The 24558-nt window shown below is 45.3% G+C and overlaps 1 protein-coding gene across 3 annotated transcripts in view; it reads right to left on the bottom strand.

Annotated features, from left to right (window-relative positions):
- MEAK7 (MTOR associated protein, eak-7 homolog) overlaps window positions 1-24558 on the bottom strand; it is a 1198349-nt gene that overhangs the window by 860603 nt on the left and 313188 nt on the right. The gene's annotated exons all lie outside the window — the stretch shown is intronic.

Here is a 24558-nt window from a genome sequence, read left to right on the forward strand (position 1 = left end):
ATAGTGCATCGCTACCCAGGGATAAAACGGAAGCTATCATCTCCGAAAGATGGCAACTGAGCAGGGGTACTAGACAAGGATGCCCATGGTCTCCAATGCTGTATATCTTAGCACTGGAGCCCCTGGCAATATACCTGAGACAGCAGTACGAGGAAATAGGGAACAGACTAAAAGGGGAGCCGCATATAATTTCACTATACGCAGACGACATGCTGCTGTATTTAAGATACCCTGAAGAAAATCTCCAATATATCTTGGAAGTGATGGAGCGATTTGCGTCGCTATCGGGAATGGGAATAGCGGTGAATCCCAGAAAATCGTGTATATTACCACTAGGGAGGTATGTAGGAGTCGCATGCGATCAATTACCGGTCTTACAAATACCATGGGAGCCAAACATGTTCAGATACCTGGGGATAGATATTTATCACACGGTAGATGCAGAACATCAGCATAATACTCAGAAAGCGGTACATAAAATCGAAAAATAGCGTGAAGTTCTGAAGAGGGGCGCTGCTGAAGATGGTGGTATTGCCGAGATGATTACATTATTGCGGGAATATACCATACCTGATACCGGGGCGGTTCTTTATGAAGCTACAGAGCATATGCAGGGGGTTTCTATGGCACAGGACTAGGAACAGAATCGCCCTTTGGAAGTTGCAGAATACACATGATAAAGGGGGTATAAAACTGCCGAACTACGAGATCTATTACCTAACTAGTCAACTACAATATGTGGCCAAGTGGTTATCAGAAGACCCCACCTCAGAATCGAGGTTGTTGAGATTAGAATGTGCCCCGTTCTTCCTAAAAGAATTGATATGGCTGCCCAAATCAGAGTTTAAAGAGCGCTCCAAGATGCTGGTACTGGGATGGAAGGTGTGGCGAAGAGCCGGTCAGGTTATGGAGAACCCAACCCCGTGCTCACCACAAATACCACTGGTCGCACTGGCGGGAGGGGATGGGCAATTAATGACATTAGGAGGCACTGAGAACCTGTGGGAATTGTAAAAATAGGAGACATATGGCAAGAAGGGGACATAAAGGTATTCGGGGTGTTGGTGGAGGAAACAGGGTTGCATGTGGGGCAATATATCACATATAACAGAATGGTACGCCGGATTTGAGAGACATGGTTGGAAGTAACATTAGACGAGGAACCTGATGCTACCATAGAAACAACATGATATAGCAGAAGGAGGGCATGAGATATCCAGACTATACGAACTATTGATGTCCAAAGTGGGGCAGGAAGTGGCACAATCAAGACATGACTGGGAAGAAGATGTGGGTGTGCCCATCAGTGATGGGATATGGGAGCGGGTTCAAGGGTACCACAAGAAAGTGTCCAGGAACGCGAGGCTACAGCAAATACAGCTATATATAACCCACAGGGCATATATGACTCCCCAAAGAATAGCTAGATTCAAGAACGCAAAACGACAAACATGCCCTAAATGCGGGGGAAGAAAACGCGGGGATGACAAATATGTTTTAGGCATGCCCAGAAATTGGGAAATTCTGGGAAGAAGTAGCCCACCGGCTAGATGAGAAGGGGATCAAAATAAATGTCGGATCAGCGTGGGCATGTTTGGTAGGAGGATTCCCTAGGCCCCGCCAACTAAAAAATGTGAGCAAATTAAAAGACTTGGCGTACATACTTGCCAAGCGTAGAATTGCCATGGGATGGAAGGCATGTAACAGACCTAGGGTAGAAGTCTGGTGGAGAGACCTCCAGAAATGGACTGAAGCAGAAACAGCAGCATTGCAGGAAACGGGCTGTAGAGGAGGGGAGGCAGAAGCAGAATCCCTGACGGCCTGGAAGCACTTAATGGCCACACTGTATGGGCCCACCCAGGACTGGTCGAGCGCCCAGGACTCTGATGAGGACACAGAAAAAGGAACCCCTTTAGAAGAAATAGGTGCAAATCGAGAAGTGGAGTAGGCTCGGATGGGGGAGGGAGAGGGGCAGGCAGCAGACATGGAAATATAAATGTAAATTCCAAAATATTACGATATGTAATGCAAGTTTGTTGCATATTGTTTTGGTTGTAATAAAATCAATAAAAATTGTTCAAAAAAATAATAATAATAAAAGAAATTGTGATCAACACTAAAGTTCTGAGCTTTTTCCAGCTTGCTTCCCTTTCAGCTCCCTTTTGAGAAGTTCAGGAAAGTTCCATAAAAGTCTCAGGATTACCTTTCCCCAAGTTAAAAAAAGGGCTCTGTCCTCAAGACAGCATTTGCAGTTCATCAAATCTCAGGGTTCACTTCCCCAAGATTTTCCAATCACAGTGCTTCTTCTTGGTTTATTTAACAATGTCTTTGCTTTTCACAATTGAGGGCTCACTGGTCTAGGCGTAGTTATCAGACCACACGGTCCACCCATCACAGGTCACGCAACCAGGAACCATAGGGTCTCCAACACCCACAGGTTCTTCTGTACTTGTCTCTGTGTAGAGATTCACATTCACTTAGCTTCTCTTTGTCGGCCTATTGGCTCTATGTGCAGTTTTGCACTCTCCTCGCTTCTCCTGGTTAGCCTCTTAGCTTTGCCGTAATGCATCACACACTTCTTGCCAGTCTTTGGCCTTGCCGCACTGTATTCATTCATAAAGTTCACTTTGTGGTGGTCTTTTTCATGTCCCATCTTTCTGTTGCTTTCTTTCACACTTGCGCTCTTTTCCAAAAGTTTGGCTTTCATCCGCCATTAGCTTTGGCCATACTGTTTTTCAGTTCTGTATTCAATAAGCTTACGTTAGCTTGGCTTCAAGGTTTCATTCAGTTCGGTATTCAATTAGCTTGGTTTCAAGTTTTTATTCATTCGGGATACAATACAGCTCATACAGCACTTAATTGCCTGTGCGTAGCCCTCTTGGGGTGCCCGGTGTTGAGTGGCTTTCCCCGACACTCACCTGTCCTCTGTGTTCCTCTCCAGTGGCTTTGTTTCTTCCTTTCTGCCTCTCAGACCGGACTCCGCGAGCCCTGTTCGCACTCTGGATGCTGTCCCCCAACAAGCTGGCGGCTCTGCTACCTCAGCACAGACGCGGAAGGCATCCTTTCTTCTTTTTTCCTCGCCTGCAGCTCTGGCTGCTCTCTCCAACATGGAGGCTTCCACACCTGTGTCAGCTTAACAGCCCAGCTCATCCTGGGCTCCAAAGGTCCTTTAGGACTTCGGCCCACGTCCTGGCTTCCTCCCTGGTCCCACCACAGCTGCCTCCTCACAAGAAGGGTCCCCTGCTACTACCTGCTGCTTCCCTTGCTGCTTCTTTGGTCTCTCTGTATACACCTGCAACCACTTGACAGGTTGCAGATGTGGACTCTCAATTGGTCAGCCATGGTTTCAAGCAATTGACATATGGTAACAAAGTACTCGACAATAACAAAACCGGGAGATTTCTTCTGAGATTAAGCTTACCTGATCGTTTTTCTTTTTTTTAAATTGATTGAACTGTGTTTGTGCATTCCAAATAATTTAATATAACCACATTTGGGGCAAGAAAACCCTAAGTGACCCTAAGTGACCTAACAAACATCAACTACCACATCGCCAATAAGGGCTCCACTTGCACCTCGGGTAATCAACTTGACTGGATCATTACAAATAATGTTAAACTGACAGTGACCAATACTACTCCATGCATCTGGACAGATCACTTTAAAGTCGAAGCTACATTCCACCTCACAGTCAAAACCGATCACTTTGACAATTCCCCTAAACCAGTTTTAAGCAGAAACCTCAAGAAAATCACTCATGACATTCTTAAAGATGGCCTCATTCATGTCATGAATAACACTGCTGACAATGATTCCTGCCAAAGCATCATCCGCAAATTCAATAATCATTTCCGGGAGATTCTCGACAAATATGCGCCATTTAAAAATAAACAGGTTCGCCCCAACCCCAACCATCAGCAATGGTACACACCGGAATTGAGTACTTTTAAAATAGCTAAAAGGAAACTAGAAAGAATATGGAACAAAACCCCTTCAGAGGAAAATAAAGAAAACTGGAAAAAGTGTGACTTCTTATACAGAGCCAAACTTGCTGAAGTAAAAAAAGAATACTATAACACTCAAGTTACCAGCGCTTCCAACGCCACCGGAAAACTGTTCCAAATCCTTAAATCCTTCGAAAAACCACCCACTCTCTATTCACCATTTCAACCAACCCTGTCTGACTGCAAAGCAGTCCAACTGGCTTTCTCAAATAAAATCAAAAAGGCTAGAGATTCCATTATAAATCGCAAAATATCAGATCCGCCACCCGTGCAACCTAAGATGACACATCCGGCTCTAGACATTCCTAAATTCACATTCTTGCCAGTCTCTATTGAAGACATGAACGACACCCTCTCTTCCATAAATTGCACTACCTGCGCCGAAAACATCATACCTCCCAAACTGATTCTTGATAATACTGAAATCTTCTCCCCTTTTCTTTGCCGTATGACAAATGCTTCCTTCAGGGACCGGAAGGTACCGACAGAAATCAAAACAGTCACAGTCACCCCCCTAGTCAAGAAACCAGGATTAGATCAACAAGACCCTGCCAACCTTAGACCCATTACTAATTGCAACTTTCTTCTGAAGGTCCTTGACAAAATAGCGACCAGGCAACTACAAGATTATGTAGATCATCACAGCTTGCTACACCCCCAACAATCGGGCTTTAGAAGTGCCCACAGCACTGAGTCAGCATTGCTGGACTTACAGACAGAAATGTTGAGCATCCTGGACAGAGGTAAAACAGGGCTGTTAATCCTCTTGGACCTCTCGGCGGCATTCGATTTGTTAGATCACGGAAAGCTCCGAGAGGCCCTAGGCGCAGCTGGTAACTGCTCCCATGATGCAATAGATTGGGTGTCTTCATTTTTAGAAGACAGGAACTCAAAAATCAATTGGGCAGGTCATTCCACCTCACCCAAACCTGTAGATTGCGGCGTCCCCCAGGGAGCCAGTTTCTCACCCTTGCTCTTCAACTTATATATCCGCTGCCTTTGTACTCTTTTATCTCAGCTCGGAATTTTTTTCACCAACTTCGCTGACGATACACAGCTCATTCTAGAGCTGAGCGGAGACCATCACGCAGATAACGAGAAGCTATCGGCTATTTACGACATCATCGAAAACTGGATGATTGCACACTGGATGTGTCTTAATAGCTCCAAAACGGAACTCATGACCTTCGGAAGCGCTAAAGCCCTAAACAATCTTGGTTCGGATTACTCCACATTCACCATAAAAGATTCTACCATTAAGGTATCTAATAAGGTTAAAACACTAGGTATTTACTTACAATCCTCCTTAGGTGCAGAAGCCCAAACCGCTTATTTAAAGCGAAACTGTCAATACTACCAAAGGCTTCTATGTCAGATAAGACCTTTTCTTAATACCAAGAACAGCACCACGATAGGGAGAGCCACCATACTATCCCGCTTAGATTATGGGAACGCGCTAATGCTCGGCGCCAGCAACAACTGCCTGAAACAATGTCAGATTATCCAGAATAATGCTGTTAGGTCCATCACTAATAAATCCAAACGTGAACACATCACCAAGGACAGAAAAGATCTTCATTGGTTGGCTGTAAAGGAACGGATCAAGTTTAAATCACTGATCCTAACCCACCGATGCCTATATGGCACGGCACCTGCATACCTTAAGAATAAATTCAGCTGGTACGAGCCGAGCCGTAGCTTGAGATCTGCAAAACAAGGATTGATCAATCCCAGCCCTCCAGGTAAAGCCACTGGTCTCGGCCGAGCCTTTCCGAACCTGGCGACTTTCCACTGGAACAAACTGCCTTGCAGCCTCAGATTGGAAAACAACCTCCAACGCTTTAGGAAACAATTGAAGACCTTTCTCTTCATATAATTAGACAACCTCCACACCGCTTCTAGTTGCCATCGTTCTGCTTCCTCCCTCTCTATGCTCTCTATGTGTTGTCCCGTTCTTCTTCGTCCTTGTGTCCTTGTCGCGCCCTGATGCTTGCGAGCTTCGGCGCGTTACAAATAAATAAATAAATAAATAAATAAATAAGTGGAGTTTCAGTAGAAAAATCTTATGCCATCCCGATACAGGAGTACACTTGAGTCGAGCATCAGCGTGTTAGCAATAACTAATCACTAGATATGTTGTTCAATTCTGTCCCTTTCTAATGTTCATGCTGAACAGACATAAGACATATGATGTTATCTAATAGCTTGTGCTTATTTACATTGCACATGCTACTTTTAAACCTGGCCACCCGACTTACTTATGAAACACCACACGAGACATCTTCCGGCATTTCATTTGCAAAACCGCACACAAGCCGCTGCTTGTTGCATGAAAACTGATAGAGAACTCTATTACACAGCACGGCACGAAGCAGACAGTGCAGTTAATTAGGTAAGAACCTTAACGAGTCAGATATATGATACCTCTATAATTACACTTGGTTAAAGCCTCGAGATCAGTGGCACTCAAACACGTATTATGTACCTTTGCAGGACACAACCATTACAGTTTATCTCTAGCAAGACTCATCTCTACGAGATGGCAAGGTCGGTATACAAGAATAAGCAAGCTGAATTTCACCCCCACACAAGAAATCACATTGGCGATATTGAAGTTGAGTTCATTAACAGAATTCATATAGCATCCGCCGCACTAGGGTTCCATAAAGGACAGTTTTGACTAGCACCAACACAGTAATACGATTAGTTGGTCGAGTAAAATCACTTTTGTCGTGGTTGACAGTCACTGTTATTGCTCACTCTCACGACAATCAAGACGTTCGTGCACGCAGGGGGAGTTGCTAGTAATTGGTATTATCAAACTATGTGGAAACCAATAGCTTTATGAAACGGAGGTTACTTAAATGAAGTAATACTTTATTATGAGTTGATTGTAATTGATTGACATTTCTTTTCTTGTTTCTTTTCTCTTTTGTTCTTGATTATTTTCTTAAATGTTGGTCTACTGTTTGGCATTGTCATGTGGCCTACATGTACGTTATTTGGACATTTTTTTTTTTAAAGTATTTTTCTATTATTGTTCTAAGATCTACTGGATTGTTGTTTTCATGTGGTAACTTACCAACATATTTAAACATGAACTGTTGATTTATTTTATTTGTGTTTATCAAATGAAACAGTAACATCCTGATGAAGGACTACAACAGTCCGAAATGCACTGGCAGTTTTTCTTGCATCTGCAAATAAATTACAAAATTCTTTACGAACAAGCTATTTTGAATGTATTCATTAAGAAATTAACTAAGGAACACAATTAACTATAAGTGAATGATCAACTAACGTATTGAATTCTAAGGAAACCACTTGAGTGGTATTTAGGGTGTGCAGCCCACACTGAAGGCTATTCAGACTAGGTCTTTCTTTCGCTATTAGTTCTACACATGCCTAGCAGGGAGGTATGATATAGTGGGTTGCAGCCCACTCTGAAGCTTACATTAATCAAAGAGATTCTTGACTTGATTAGTAAGAACTTTGCATGAAGTGGTGCCCGCTTATCCTCTTTTTTGCACTCTCAATTGGGCTTGCCTGACTATAAAGGGACATGCCTGACTTTGACCTGACCTTTGAAGCACTCTAAAGGCATCTTTTTCATCCTAGTACCAGAGTGTTGAAATTAGGTTTTTCTGTCCATCGCTCCTAGTCGCCTCTTCCTCACCCCAGTACTGTCAGAGGTAAAATGTGGGGTGAGGTTTTACAATAGCCTATAAAGGCCAGGGGAGGGTTAGGTTGGTCTTCAATAGGGAAAGGGGGACCCCACTGTCAATTTCCAAGGACACTACACCCAGGTAATCCACCCTCAATTCTCCACCCCAAGGGTCAGGACCCAAAAGCAATGGGCTTTCGCTGGCCACCGGAGAAGAGGATCCATTGGGAGTAGGAGTGAGGATACCCTCAAGTTTCTCACATAACATACAAACAATGCACTTGATGACTTTCTGTGCAAAGGCACTCGCTTGGAGTTCCTACTCAGTCTTTAGATCTATCCAGGATCTTGGCACCCACTAATTCACAGACTGCAGCTCTCTTTACTGGCCTCTGAAACTCTACGATCATCACCTCTGTGGAACCACTCCATCCCTCACACCACTCTGTGCATCCTCCAACTTCCGCTCCTTCTTTCTTCTTGCCCCTTCCACTGGAATGTTCTCCCAGTCTCTCGGCCATCAAAGCCATTCCTGGCTCAAGATCCACCTGCTACCTGGCAAATGGGTGTCTCCAACCTCCACACTATCATTCTTCAACTGGCCCCCCAGCCACCTTGCCCAACAACGTTGAATACTATATTATAACTATTTGGGTTCTTGCCCTGGGCCCTAAATATATACAACATTTAAGTCTGTTCCCTGGTTACTGTTCCCGATTTTTATCCTATTTATTTTACCCCTCCACCACTTGGCATAGTCTCATCCAAGCAATCAGCATATACCGTAAAGCCACTCTACCTAAGGAAGAGCTTAATCATCTGCTCTGTATCCTGGATCGGGGTTGAAAACCAGAGATCCAAATGTTCGAGGGAGAAAAGACTGAAGATTATTTTTCTGAAATAACCTTTGGTCTTTTCTCCCCTGAAAATGTCTGACTTGGCCCACGCCCCCACACACACCCCCTACTTACCTTGCGGCCGCCCGTGTCCCTGCGACGCCTGTTACCTTTCGCTTCCATGATCGGGAACTGGGACGGCAGGGTCCTTTCCCCCCCCCCTCCCACCATTTTCTTTTTTTTGGGGGGGCTTTTTGGGATGGCTGCAGGGGACAACCCTGCACTCCTCAGCACTGAATGCATGATTTGGTCACATTTTTCGTCCACTCGGAATTTTCGAACTGCCAAAATTCGGCTACAATCAGACATCAAGTATATCACACATGTTCCACATTCTTACAGTAGAGAAGAAAAAGTTACTTACCCTTGGTAACTTCTTTCGATTGGATGTTCCTCCCACGTATTCCTCATCGCCCCTTCCACCCTACCCCGCTGTACAATTTGTGTTCTTACACTATGTTTTCTGTGATACGCCTGATAATTCCTCTTCAGGAGAGGGGTAAAAACCAGAACTGAAGCTACTTATACTGATAATGACACCGAAAGTAACTTGTTCTTCGAATGGATTGTGTCCTCCCACTTATTCCTCATCTTACGATAAATTCCCGAAGCAGTAAGAATTTGGTGGTGGGAGCACTAATTAAATGTTGTTCTAATCATGGACTGAATGAATGACTGCTTTTGCAAATTGTCCTCCCTGACTCGAAGACGAAATCCTGGCAGTAATGTCTCACAAAAGTATGAATGGACGACCAAGTTGCTGCTGAAAAAATATCTTTGTTTGTTTTATTTATTTGTATAGCGCTCCAAACCCAACGGTAGAAGGGCGCTTAAAGAAGATGGTTACATATTGTGATAAATACAATTACAAGATAAACATTTTACAAAGATACAGGATACAGCAGTTGGCAAATTTCACAGACATGGTTAAGTAACGGGATGTGTGGCTTCCTATCTAGGGTGTTGGTCTTTGTTCAGGAGCCAACCGATAGCATGTTTCCTAAAGATCTGGAAGGACTCAATAGTTTTTATGTTGAGGGGTAAGGTGTTCCAGAGTTGGGAAGCAAGTACTGTGAAGCTGGTTCCTCCCGCTCTTTTTAAAGAGAATCTAGGCACTGTTAAGCATAGAGTGTTGGAGGATCGTGTGGCAGGTTTCATGGTAAACTTGTTGGTAAGATAGGGAGGGGCTAGGTGGTTTAACGCCTTATACGTGAGGCAGAGGGTTTTCAAGTAAATTTTTTGTCGAATGGAGAGCCATATGCACGATTTCCTAGCATTGGCGATGTGCTCTTGCCTGGGAATGTTCAGTGCTGCGCAAAGAGCATTGTTTTGAAGTACCTGCAGTTTGTTAATTATGGTTTGGTTAGCGCCTAGGTACAGACTATTGCAATAGTCTAATTTAGACTGTATGAGGGATCTGGCAAGCGTGAGGCAGCTGTTGGTGGATAGGAAGGGTCTACTGGCCCTAATAAGCTTGCCGGAACCTTCTGTGGGGATACCTCTTAGAAGAGCAGCAGAGGTTGCCATGCCCCTTGTGGAATGTGGAATATGCTCTTAAACCTTCTGGCAGGTCCTTGCCCGCTAATCCATAGCATTCACCAATAGCTAGGGTGATCCATCTGGATATGGTTTGTTTAGTAACAGCTAAACATAATTTGGGGGCCAGTATAGCCAATTAATAATTGATAATTTTGGCGAAATTTAGCCATTCTGGATATGTAAAAACTGAGAACCCTTTTTGGGTCCAGTCTATGTAATCTTTCCTCCTCCTTTCCCAGATGGGGAGTTGCATAAAAAGTTGGTAAAGTGATTTTTTGAGACAAGTGAAAGTCAGAGACTAACTTCAGCAAGACAGAGGGTTTCACTTTAAGAATAACCTTGTCTTTATGGAAAACTGTATGAGGAGGTTTACAGGAAAGGGCCTGCAACTCGCTTACCCTGCAGGCCGATGTTATAGCAATAAGCAAAACAGTTTTGAATGTCAAAAGTCTTAATGGGCACGAGTGAAAAGGCTCAAAGGGAATGCATGTCAAACATCCCATACAGGGACATTGAATAAAACTGGTGGAAATATATATAAGGCCTCTTAAAAATTTAACAATCAGAGACATCTTAAAATATGAATCCTCCTCTGAAGAGCGCTTGAAAATAGATGGCGTTGCCAGGTAACCTTTAATTGTTCCAATCTGGAGCCCCAGATTAGGCAAATTCAACAAAAAGGAACGCACCATTGGTGTGTCACATAGAAAGGGATCCACATTCTTATCCCTGCACCAGCTGCTGAACTTGTTCCAATGACAGCAGTACAAACATCTTGTTGCTGGCCTTCTGGCCGAAAGCAAGATCTCCATTACGTCATCCGGGAGGTTCCAATCCTTGTACCTGAACTTTTCAGAAACCATGCTTGAAGGCTGAGTGTCTTGACATCTGGATGGAGAACTCGACCTTCCTCTTGCAGGAAAAGATCCTCTCTTTGTAGAAGACGCATTGGAGGACAGAAGGACATGTCTGGAAGGTCCGGGTACCACGGCCTCCTGGGCCAAATCGGAGCAATTAGGATCATGGATTTCCCAAACTTTCTCAACCTGCTGATCACATGAGGAATGACAGGGACTGGGGGAAACATGTACAGGAGTGGAAATTTCCAGTCCACCACGAACGCGTGCCCTAGAGCTCGTCTTGGAGGAAATTCCCTGGAGCAAAACAGTCTGCACTTCCGGTTGACACTGGTCGCAAACAGATCCACTTGAGGGGCTCCCCAAAGGGTGAAGAACTTCTGAGCTAGTTCCCACTCGTGGGAGACTGTGCTCTGCCTGTTCAGAGCGTCCGTCGCCGTGTTCTTATCCCTGGCTAGGTGAACTGTCGACAGGGAGATTCCTTCTTGAATTGCCCAGAACCAGAGCTGCATTGCCTCGCTGCACAATGGTAGTGACCCTACACCTCCTCTCTTGTTGAGGTAGTACATGGCCACTGTGTATTCCGTCATTATCAAGACATTCTTTCCCGTACAGAGGGCAGAACGGCCTTCAGAGCAAGTCTGATTGCCCTCAGCTCCAAAAGGTTGATGTGTAGTTTGGACTCCGAGGGAGACCAACAACAGTTGAATGTCAGATCGTTGGTGTGGGTTCCCCACCTCGTGAGGGAGGTGTCCAACACTACCGTTATCTCCAGCCATCGCTGCCAAAAAGATTCTCCCTTGAGAATGTTGTCCTTGCAAACCCACCACAGAAGGTCCCGAGAGACTCTGCTTGGAACTTTCAGGTGGTCTGCCATTCTGCCTGAAAACTAGGACCACTGAGTCCTGAGAACCCATTGGAGAGATCCCAATCTCAGTCGAGCCTCTGGCACCAGGAAAATGCAGGATGCCATGAGACAGAGCAACCTCAAAATATCCGGAAGATGCTGAGCACTCTGGAATTTGGTAATGCAGAATGTGCCGAGCTCTCACTTCGGGTGGCGAGGCTTTTCCAGAGGAAGCATCTTGGACTTCTCCAATGAATTGGAGTCTTTGAGATGGTATCATATGAGAGTACTTGTAATTGAGGGAGAAGCCCAGTTTGTGGAACGAGTGGCAGGTTACACGGAGATGTTACCGGGCTTGTTCAGGTGAACGAGTACTTATCAGCCAAATGTCCAGGTATGCATAGATGTGAATCCCCCTCTCCCGAGACTCACTGCCACCACATCCATCAACTTGGCGAAAACCCTTGGGCAGAGGTCAGCCCGAATCTCGCGAGAGGTATCCAACCACTGGCGGACAGGCGGTTGTCATAAAAGTCCCTTAATCTGGACTCATCAGAAATGAGCTCTTCTGGCACATTAGGGGCGCCGAATTGTAGCCCAAAAAAGTGCTGCGTTATCAGAAGGTTGATCTTGGTCATAGATGGCTGATAAAGACTTAAAAAAGTATTTTTTATGCAGAGGTTTTCAAACCATTTCCTGTACCACCACTGGCTTCGACAATTTCAAAGTAATTGTCGGCAATGACTTCGAAGTTGGGATTGCATTAGTCAGTGTCGACTTTTTGTGCTTCTTCGATGGAACCTTCGATGGGCTAAGTTCCTAACTCGTTGAAGCCCTCACTGATCTTCCGTCGGATCGAGAGGTTTCTCAATGTATAACGGCTTAAGGCTCGGTTTAGAAGATTTTGTCTTCGACTTCCTTTTGTCATCTTTTTGCAGATCACAGGAGCATGAGCTTTCTGCTTGTCCTTCGAGGGGGTCGAGGCTGCATTCTCGAAGATTAAGCACTTCACTACGAAATACATCACATTTAGCAGGGGGGTCTGATCTAGTTGAACACCCGATTACCTCAGCCGAGGAATCACTGGAGGTCGAATGCGACCTGTGATGCTGTTTTTTGGCCTCCTTAGAAGAAGACGAAGAATGGCTTGATCGAGTTCTCAATCGAGCCCGCTTAGATTTTTTACGTCGAGAAGAATCCCTCGACTCGTCAGCCTTTTTTTAACTCTTCGAAGGAGACTTCAAAGGCAACCTCCCGACACCAATTTACCTCTACACTCCCAGAGAGCCTTTTCGGTCATCACCTGATAGGAGCCACAGTCGGAAGTATGGTGCCCGGAACCAAGACACCACAGACATACGTGGTGGGGGTCGGTGATCGACATCTTCGATTCACAGTCTCAGCACTTTTTGAAGCCCGACTTAGGCGTCGATGGTGCCGACGAAGAAGATATTTTCGAATGAAAAGGACTATCCATTTCACAGAGCGTTATCTCGGAAAAATTGAACTGAAGCCAACGGGCACTGCGTGTGCTAATTGTACTGATGATAACATCGAGTCGAACGGAGGCCCTCGAGGGACATCCCCCTGTCGAAAAAAATTCCAAAGCAGCTGAAGCTGGAGAGATAATGATCGTAAGAAGAGGAATATGTGGGAGGACGCAATCCATTCAAGAAGAGGTTATTTTTGCAGCTGCTCTTCCTTTTTTCCAATAGCATTTGTCTCAGTTTTAAACCTCAATTAACTTTCTTTGCATGACAAGTTAAAAAAGTGTTGCCAACCCCAGCAGTTCTAGGACTCATCAGAAAGAAAGCATCCTCAACAAAATCAGGACAGCAGTCAGCTCTCTCAATGAAAATAACTATAGAATACTGCAGAAATCAGGTGAAAATGGAAATCTCCATCATCAGAGGGCCTAGGGAAGTCTAATTTTTTTGTCGAACAACTTTAAAGAGCTAAGGAAAACAGTGCATATTTCACAAACTTTATTAAGTGTTCTAGTCTACCTTCAGGGAACCATTTAGCACTGCCTTGCTGCCTAAAACCACCTGGTCAGCTTGACACGAAATAGCTACCATGGGCGATCGGACTCTTCAGGCCAAATGATACCCTACAAATATACTTTAGCGGCACTAACTGTTGGGAATGTGTATAAAGTAGGATTAGGGCTGTTAGGGAGAATTCTCTGTTAAGGCTAATTTCCCAAAACTAGTGAGTCCCCCAGCAGCTTTGCTGGATTTTTGGGGTTTATTTTTTTCTCTCCTGCTAAGTGTGAGACTCTTTTTCTCCCACTCTTAGACGTGATTTGAGGTGTTCCTTTGACTTTGAATATGTTTTATGGGCTATGGGGTCCTTTACCCCATAGGGCTTCATGTGTTTTTTGGTATGTGGGTTACACAGCACCCTCCGTGCAGTAACCCAGGGGTGTCATAGTGACCCCCAAACATAGACTCCATATCCTGGGACTGACTACTGTCTCCCAGGGCATGTAAAGTCACCATTGGCTTTACTAGTCTCAAATTGTGAACAGAACCAGTACAAACCATCCTATTGTAGACGTATTGGTCGGGGCAATTCGATTGCCCCGGGGTCTGTTGTTCGAGGGGGCACTGTCCAGTCCCCCCCGACCGAGTTTTGGCTGGTGGCAGTGGATACTACTTTTTATATTCGACCGCGAATATATTCCTATGGGATTTTCCCATTGTTCGAGGCTACCACTTTTTAAAATAGCCTCGAACATACTGCCGGTTTATTAAATTAATATAAAATCACTGGTTGGTAATTTTTGCCGAAACTCGGTTCCGAAATGGCGTTTGTGTTCGCTTCTGTGACTCCAGCCCAAGTCGGGCCCTTTGTTCCACTTTTTGGCAGGCTTCTCCACAGAAGCCTCCAAAGGTGGTGCCACTCTGTCTGGGTACCACAGGGGGGAGGGGGTTTAGGCACCTGCTCGGCTCACCACTTAGCATGTTTGATTGACAGCTAGGCTGAATGAATGGTTTTTGCTGCATAAAAGCAGGGCTTTGGGGACTGGAACTTCAGAAGTCGCCACAGGACCTAAAGAATCCAAAGAGGGGGAAGCTGAGCCGACCTGCAACAACGACACCACCGGTGGAGCCCTGCTGAACCGTCTCACCACTTTTCCCGACGACAGAGGAGATCTCCAGTCCGGAGAGTCTTCTTCCTTTGACTGGTGGGAATAACCAGTTTGCCCATCTTTTCGCCTTCCCTGATCATCTCGTGGCCGACTTGCCTGTACCAAGCACCCCGGCAACCGGGATACCACAGTTTTTCCACTACCGCGAATAAAAGGGTCTTACCTTTTAATTGGAGAACTCCGCAGCTGGTTTCTTCCCTGGCAGTGCAACGACCTTCAGCTTTGCTCCACGTCGAGACCATCTCTTCCTCTGGACGACGCCGTGACTTTCACCTGCTGCCAGGAACAACTGCCCCCGCTGGAGGATCCTCTCCACTTTGAAGGTACTGTGTCCGCCTGGCCTCCTTTGCAACGGTCTGTGTGGGGTGACTCTTAAAGCCTCATACTTAACACTTGGGTTGGCCCTAGGCTGGCTAACTGAAATTTTCTGAGCTGACTTAATTCTTTTATGAACTCCCTGCAAGACTTTTCATGACTTTTTAGCTGTGTGATCTTGGGCGCATTGTTCTCTGTAAGAGGGAGCCTGGCCTCTGAACTGTTTGCTCACAAGTAGACTTGACTTTCCTGCCTAGCTGGGTGCTTCTAAAGTATTGTGTTGTGTGCTTTTCCTAATTTCTGCCTTTTCCCCTCCCTTTTTCTCAACTTATTGGAGTGCCATCTTTAGTTAAGCGCTCACCTCTGTCTGGAAAGAAGTGGTGTTAACTAAGACTTGTCTAATAAGGAATAAGGGATGTACATCTAGTAATAGTGACTGTGTTGAATTTACTTACCTCTTTTTGTGCTAGTGTAATTTACAAGTGTGTCGTTAAATAATTATATACTTTTACACCAAAGCTCTGGTCAGTGTTTGCTTGTACTACTGTGTCTCTGTACCTATTGCGTATACTCTGCATACTGCCTAACTCATCTTGAGAGAAGTCTGACTGCTCAGCCACAGCTACCAGGTAAATCTGGGTGGTACAGACTGCTACCAATTGGGTTTACTGCCAAACACCTGTAGTCCTAAATCTTTTGCAGTGGTCCCTAAGGGAACTGCACAGGTTTCTGCCTAACACTGGTGCACAGCGGTGGGATTTGTATTGAGTATACATTTTAGTGTGCTTGTAGATACCTTAATGCAACTAACCACAAAGCTTAGCACTAAAGAAGTTATTTTCTAAAACATGTCAACTATGGAAAGTTATAGTCAAGAGTCCCTTGCTACAAAAACTGCTGATTGTTTGAGAGTTCTCTGTAAGCATAAGAATCTCCTGACTAAAGGCAAGAAAATGGAGCTAATAGAAAGGTTGTTAGCAAACCAAAGTCTGGATAGTGGTTCAGAGGAACCTACCAATCTAGCAACTGTCGATAACAGCAATGATATTGATATGAATGTTAGTATTGATAACTTTGAGTCAGAAGCAGAAGAGGAGGGTGAAGATGCTAGAGTTGTCTCCCCTGGGCCTCTACATGCCCTGCCAGCTGTACCTACTGGACCTTTACCAGGTCCCACACTTAATCCTCAATATATGGAACTAGAAAAAAAGAAGCTTGAATTAGAATTCAAAATAATTAATGCTCAAACAGAACAGCGGCACCAAGAACTAAGGCTCAGAGAAATGGAGCTCAACCATGAGCTAGAAATGAAAAAATTGTCTGTGGAAAGTGCTTCACTCTCCGAATCCTCTAGGAGTTCCAGTCCCAAAAGACCCCGGATGCCTAAGGAATTGGTGGGTATGTATGAGCCTAAATTGGATGTGTTGGACTGGTTGAGTTTGTTTGAATATAATCATGGGCTCCAGAACATTACAGGAAATGAGTTACTTTCCTGGTTGTTCTCTAGGCTCCCCCCTGTTGCAACTGATGTGCTAATGGAGTTGGGGGAGGAGGATAAGAAGGATTATGAATGTGTGAAACTAGCTTTGATAGCTAGATTTGGGAAGACCCCTTCCCAGTACCTTAAGAGGTTTAGGACCCTCAAAAAGCATGACGGTACCCCTTGGGCTACCTGGGTGAGTGAAAGTTTGAAGAACTTAGAGGGATGGATTAAGGGTTACAAAGTGAACACTTATGAGGGAATGAAGAATCTTGTGATGTTGGAGTCAATTTATGAGGCCTGCTCTCCTGAGCTCAGACAGCACTTGGCTGATTCAAAGGAATTAGATTCCAGGAAACTAGCTAAGGCTGCTGACTTGTGGGTTGCCAACAGGGCTACTCACAAGGACTCTGGGGTCACTCAGAAAAAGGATGAGGGGAAACAGCCAAAAAAGGACTCCAAAGAGAAGTCTAATAATTCCAATCCCAAAGAGGGCCCCAAACAAAACAAAAAGGGTAAACCACAAGGGAAACCAAATCAGAGTAGTGCACCTTCTGGTGGTAAACCAGACGGAGGTCAGAGCAAACCACCATTCCAAAAAGCATTTGGTAAATGCTATGTGTGTGGCTCATCTGACCATGTGAAAGGAGATCCCAAATGTAAGGGTAAACCTTCAGGGGTCCAGCTTGTCTCCTTAGCCTTCGCTCCAGAGGAGGAAGTACAAATGGCAAGTGGAAACTTTCTACTGCTGGCTGATGAACCCATTGGAGTCTCAGCCAGTGTTTCTTTAGTGTCTCTGGGGCTGTGGGAACAACAGAATTTAGATGTCTATAACTCTATCCCAGCTAATACTAAAGAAGGACAGTGTCCAGGTGAATGGTCAGGAAACTCCTGCCATTAGGGACACTGGGGCCAGCATAACTGTGGTGGGTAAATCCTTTTTTCACGCTGAGGATGTTGCTAAGGCACCCAAACGCCTCACCAAGTTAGCTGGAGGGCCTGTGCAGATGCTTCCCCAACTACCAGTTCTCATCCAGTGTAATGACATGACTGTGAAGATACCTGTCAGCATACCAAGTGAGGTACCAGGAAGGGTTCTGTTGGGTAATGACCTGACAACTCTTGGAGTAGTGTCACATACCCCCAGACCTCCTAGTAAAAGGTTACAGGAGCTCACCAGACCTGCAAGGGAGAGAACCATGAGAGGTACTCCCCAGGAGATGATGAAGAAAGATATCACTCCTACTCCACTGGAGTTACAACTTGCCATCACTGAACAAAGAGAAGCAAAGGGGAAACCCAAGGCTCCAAGGAAACAGCCAACAGCAAGCACTCCAGTGCTTCCAACAAGGACTTCCCCCAGGTTGTCCAAAGTTACACCTGTAACTCCACCTCCAGCTGAGGCTGAGATGGAGGTACAACCCTGTGTGGTTGAACTAGACTCTGAAGAGGAGCTAGTGGAAGGCCAAGAACTCATTGGCGATCTGGATCCTGTTGACCATCCTGAGCTGCAGTCTGTTAGGGAGAATTCTCTCTTTAGGCTGAATTACCTAACCTAGTGAGTCCCCCAGCAGCTTTGCTGGATTTCTGGAGTTTGTTTTTTTCCTCCTGCCAAGAGTGAGACTCTTTTTCTCCCACTCTTGGACATTATTTATGGTGTTCCTTTGACTGTTAATGTGTTTTATGGGCTATGGGGTCCTTCACTCCATAGGGTCTCTTGTGTTTTTATTATGTGTGTAACACAGCACCCTCCGTGCAGTAACACAGGGGTGTCATAGTGACCCCCCACCATAGACTCCATACCCTGGGACTGACTACTGTCTCCCAGGGCATGTAAAGTCACCATTGGCTTTACTAGCCCCAAATTATTAACAGAAACCAGTATAAACCATAATATTGTGGACGTACTGGTCGGGGCAATTCGATTGCCCCGGGGTCTGTTAGTCGAGGGGGCACGTCTCCGTCCCCCCTGATCGAGTTTTGGCTGGTGGCAGTGGAAACTACTTTTTATATTCGACCGCAAATATTTTCCTATGGGATTTTCCCATTGTTCGAGGATACCAACTTTAATTATTTAATTCTCATAGCCTCGAACATACCGCCAGTTTATTTATTTAATTAATATTAATTCTCCGGTTGGTATTTTTTGCCAAGACTCAACTCTAAAATGGCGTTTGTGTTCTCTTCTGTGACTCCAACCCAAGTCGAGCCCTTTGTTCCACTTTTTTGGCTGGCTTCTCCACAGAAGCCTCCAAAAGTGGTGCCACTCTGTCTGGGTACCACAGGGGGCGTGTGAGGGGGTTTAGGCACCCTGGACCGAGTTACCTTGGTAACTCAGGTCGCACTCTTGTGTGAGTGGCCCAAGTGGTGAGCCGGCCGGCTCACCACTTAGCATGTTTGATTGACAGCTAGGCTGAATGAATGGGGGTTTGCTGCATAAAAGCAGGGCTTTGGGGACTGAAACTTCAGAAGTGCCACAGGACCTAAAGAATCCGAAGCGGGAGAAGCTGAGCCAACCTGCAACGACGACACCACCGGTGGAGCCCTGCTGAACCGTCTCACCACTTTTCCCCCCGACGACAGATGAGATCTCCAGTCCGGAGAGTCTTCTTCCTTTGACTGGTGGGGATAACCAGTTTGCCAGTCTTTTCGCCTTCCCGGATCATCTCGTGGCCGCCTTGCCTGTGCCAAGCACCCCGGCAACCGGGATACCACTTTTTTTCCACTACCGCGAATAAAAGGGTCTTACCTTTTAACTGGAGAACTCCGCGGCTGGTTTCTTCCCTGGCAGTGCAACGACCCCTTCAGCTTTCCTCCACGTCGAGACCATCTCTTCCTCTGGACGACGCTGTGACTTGCACCTGCTGCCAGGAACAACTGCCCCCGCTGGAGGATCCTCTCCACTTTGAAGGTACTGTGTCCGCCTGGCCTCCCTCGCAACGTTCTGTGTGGGGTGACTCTTAAAGCCTCCACTTACCACTTGGGTTGGCCCTAGGCTGGATAACTAAACTTTTCTGAGCTGACTTAATTCTTTTCTGAACTCCCTACAAGACTTTAAGACTTTTTAGCTGTGTGATCTGGGGCGCATTGGTGCTCTGTTCTCTCTAAGAGGGAGCCTGGCCTCTGAACTTTTTGCTCACAAGTAGACTTGACTTTCCTGCCTTGCTGGGTGCTTCTAAAGTATTGTGTTGTGTGCTTTTCCTAATTTCTGCCTTTTCCCTCCCTTTTTCTCAACTTATTGGAGTGCCATCTTTAGTTAAGCGCTCACCTCTGTCTGGAAATAAGTGGTGTTAACTAAGACTTGTCTAATAAGGAATAAGGGATGTACATCTAGTAATAGTGACTGTGTGTTGAATTTACTTAACTCTTTTTGTGCTAGTGTAATTTACAATTGTGTCGTTAAATAAATAATTATATACTTTTACACCAAAGCTCTGGTCAGTGTTTGCTTGTACTACTGTGTCTCTGTACCTATTGTGTATACTCTGCATACTGCCTAACTCATCTCGAGAGAAGTCTGACTGCTCAGCCACAGCTACCAAGTAAATCTGAGTGGTACAGACTGCTACCAATTGGGTTTACTGCCAACCACCTATAGTCCCAAATCTTTTTGCAGTGGTCCCTAAGGGAACTGCACAGGTTTCTGCCTAACAAGGGCACAACATGAAGGCAATTAAAGCAGGAGTCACGCATTGAACAAAAATATTCATGATAATAATTTAGCATTTATATAGCGCTACGAACCCTCAGGTATCTGAGAGCTGCTTATTATTACCCTCAGTGCGTGGTGGTCATTTATCGACCTCTGAAGCATGAAAGGCTGAGTTTGGCCTTGCCGGCATTCAAACCCTCGTCAGCAGGCTCTGCACAGATGTCAAAGCGAGCGCTCTACATGTTGAAGGTAAATGTGTGGCACACTATGTACAAGTTCCTTGTTCCCCCACAAGTATCTCCTACTTAATGGTGAAGCCAGATACCCAGGTGCTGCTTTTAGCTCCTGTTCATGAAATCTTTATTTTGAACCCTGCCGCTTTATTTATAGCCTGCTTGCTTCCAGGGTCATCTTACATCTTAACTAAAAGTAATAAATACACAATTGTCATAACCAGAGTGAAGCAGAAACACAAAATACCATTTTCTGAATGTTAAAGCAGTGAAAATATGCTGCAGAGTAATCCTTGCATGTATTCACGAGACCTGTGCAGTTCAAATCTAGCTAGAAAGCAAAGGGTTGCTGTACAAAACAACGAGGGAGAGGGGGAGAAAAGGAGAGAGAGAGTGACATAATGACATTTGTGAGGGCAATATAGCCAGAGATTTTTTGTTTTTATTAAAGAGATACTCGTAATTCTGAAACTAAGCGGTGCTGATCAAACTCCCCTTCATAATATTCCCTGATAAAAAGCACAGTGTGCACATGTGACACTGCTGGGGACAGTCTCCCGACAGTCCCCAGCAAGTAAATGCTTTGAAGTGGCAAAACAGCTGGCCAAAGGGCTCACTTGCATTCCTGAATGCATCCAGCTGGAACAAAAAAAGGCAACCCGATGTAATGAAAGGCACCCGTTTCCACAAGTCGCAACTTGCATGTCCTGGGGGCCTGGTGGCACAAACATCTCTTATGTTAAGCCCTGTCTGGTTTGAAAAGATGACTGAAGAGATTACACACCGTTGATGTCATTTTAATTATCATTGTGGTGATTCAGATTGTGGGGATTCAGATGGTCTGGGCTTTGTAGCCCCATAATAAACCATTTGGGCGTAACAGGAAGCCTTCACTTCGATGCAGGAGAGTAGGTTTGTTACGTTGATCTAGAGAGTAGGATGTCTCCGCGAGAGGTGCAGCTAGGTGGGAAGGAATTGGGCTTCAAAGGCAGTCTGCCAAAAGACAATGGGTAGTCATCACCAGAGTGCTGATTACCAGAGACACTTTAAAGTAGACAAGCAGAGGCAGAGTAAGAGTAGCCCTGGAGATAGGTAAAGATTACAGAGGGGTTAAATCGTCTTAGTTCTAGCTTGGATCTCTCAAGCTTGCAGCCCCTTCCCCACTACCTGCAGGCAGAGCACTCAAGGTATAACATTACTGGGCAACACTTCAAAAAAGGGTTGGCCCTGATTTTCTGTTCAAGGGGGTCTTTCACTTATGAATGTGGGGTATATCTGTCAAAATGGGTTAAGTGGAAAGCTACCCCTCCCTCGGATCTCCAATTATAGTAAAGCCTCTGTTTCTAATACATATACAATATACCCTCCCTCGGATCTCCAATTATAGTAAAGCCACTGTTTCTAAAACCTATACAATATAAAAAAATGCACTACACCTTTTTGTTCCTTCTTTTTAAACTCCCAATGTAATTTTATTTTTCTTTGTTGAGCATTTTCTACATTTATGCATACCATTTCAATATTTTTAGATCACAACAGACATTACAAACATTTTTTTATTTTATTCCACCATATCACCTTCTTCCCCACCTTTGACATCAGCAGTTCATATATTCGGGAGACCTTGTGGCCTCTGTCTGACACGTCATAAAATGTTTCTATGGCCGCATCGGGCTGTCTAGCCAGTACTGTTTCCGGCCATGTGTCTTATCTTCCGCACCAGCCTAGTATAAGTAATGTACTGCCCCCGGTGTAAACCGGTATCTCCCACCAGTGTGTCAAACTCCACCACCTGCCCATCTTGCCACACATCCCCCACTGTTGCAATACCGATCGGTTCCCCAATGCCTTCTGACTATCTTCCTCAATTGCTCATCCACCCCATTCAGCGCCACTAGTGGCATCTGTGGGGAACACAGGATCGGGATCTCCATGACCAGACAGGCCCTTCGCGATATTTTCCAGACCAAATCCAACATTCTTGTCCCCCTCCCCGTTGCGGTATGGACAACCATATCCATTCATTCAGGACAAACTGGGCACATTCAGCTTTCCACAATCTGGACTCCAGTGTGGAGTCAGTAAATCTTGAAATTGGGCAATTTAATGCCCCCGAGTACATATGTGTTTTGCAGTTTCCATAATGCTATTCTATTTCTGGAATTGTGCCATATGAACCCCCTACACATACTCTGAATTTTGATAAAGAATCGCTTAGGTATCATGTATGGTATGTTCGCAAAGTAGTGCAATAGCATAGGCAGTACCACCATCTTTAACAGTGCCACCCTCCCCATCATGGTCAAAGGGAGCATGGTCCAGAACCTCATGCTATTTTCAATTTTAGACACATCCTTCTGTGTTTTGTTTGTGTTCGACCTCAACACTATGATGTACATCTATCCCCAGGTATCTAAACGTCTTGGTCTCCCAATGTATTTGTAATACCGGCAGTTTATCCTGTGGTATCCCTTTGTATCTACCGCAGGGAAATATGCATGATTTTTTGGGGTTCACTGTTATCCCAGGCAGCGCCGCATATCGCCCCATTACTTCCAAAATATATTGTAGGTTCTCTTTAGGGTATCTCAGGTATAGCAGTATATCATCAGCATACATCGATATCAGATGGCTCCCTCCTTTTTTTTTAACAATTTTTATTAATTTTAACAACCAAACACAACCAAAAAAAAAGACAGTGAACATTGATCATAGTTCCAAACATGAACAGTATCACAATAGATCCACCACCTCCCCATTACCCTCCCCCTGAAGCCTACTCGGCTTCACCATCTTCCATCTCTCCATCTGGGAGTACCCTATGTTCCTCCCCTCCAGATGTATCATCCTCTTCTAGGCCGGTTTGGGCAGACCAAGACAGCGTGGCCACTAAGTGCTTCCAGGCCATAAGTGCTTCCACTACTCCCCCCCCCCCCTCCACCCCCTGCTGACTGCTTCGCTCCATACCACTGTTTCCGCTTCCACCCATTTCTGAAGATCGTGCCACCAAACTGCTACTTGTGGTCTACTGTTAGCTTTCCAGCCTATGGCAATTCTGCGCTTGGAAAGTATACAGGCCAAGTCTGAGTTTACTCACATGTTCCAACTTGCGCGGCCTGGGAAATCCCCCCCCCACCATACACACCCATAAAGATTCTACCTCCAGTTTAACCCCTTTCTCGGTCACACGGTGGGCCACCTCTATCCAGAATCTCCTTATTTCCGGGCACGCCCAGAACATATGCATCATTCCTGCATTCACCTCCCCACATTTTGGACACATTTGCACTCCTGCATTCTTGAACCGAGCAATCCTCTGAGGGGTCATATATGTCCTGTGGGTAATATATGACTGGATTTGTTGCAACCTTGCATTCCTAAACACTTTTTTGTGGTACCTCTGAACCCTCACCCACAGTCCATCCTGCATAGATTCCCTGGCTTCCTCTTCCCAGTCCCGTCTCAGCTGTATCACCTCCTTTCCCACCCTTGACATCAGCAGTTTGTAAATTCGGGAGACCTCATGTCCTCCTTCTGATATATCATAAATTGTTTCTATTGGCGTGTCGGGCTGACCCTCTAGATCCATTTCGCACTAGCCTAGTATAGGCGATATACTGTCCCCAGTGTATACCGGTATCTTCTACGAGCGTGTCAAATTCTACCACCCTCCTATCTTGCCATACATCTCTAGTGTTTGTATGCGGATCAGTTCCCAATGCCTACGGATTATCTTCCTCAACTGTTCGTCCACTCCAGTCAATGCCACTAACGGCATTTGCGGGGAACATGGGGTCGGGTTCTCCATGACCTGGCAAGCCTTACGCCAAATCTTCCATCCCAATTCTAACATTCTCGTGCACCCATCCAGCTGTGATTTCGGCAGCCATATCCATTCTTTCAGGAAAAACGGAACA

This window comes from Ambystoma mexicanum, chromosome 1q (genome assembly GCF_040938575.1).
Source record: "Ambystoma mexicanum isolate Mex_15411 chromosome 1q, UKY_AmexF1_1, whole genome shotgun sequence".
Lineage (NCBI taxonomy): Eukaryota > Metazoa > Chordata > Amphibia > Caudata > Ambystomatidae > Ambystoma > Ambystoma mexicanum.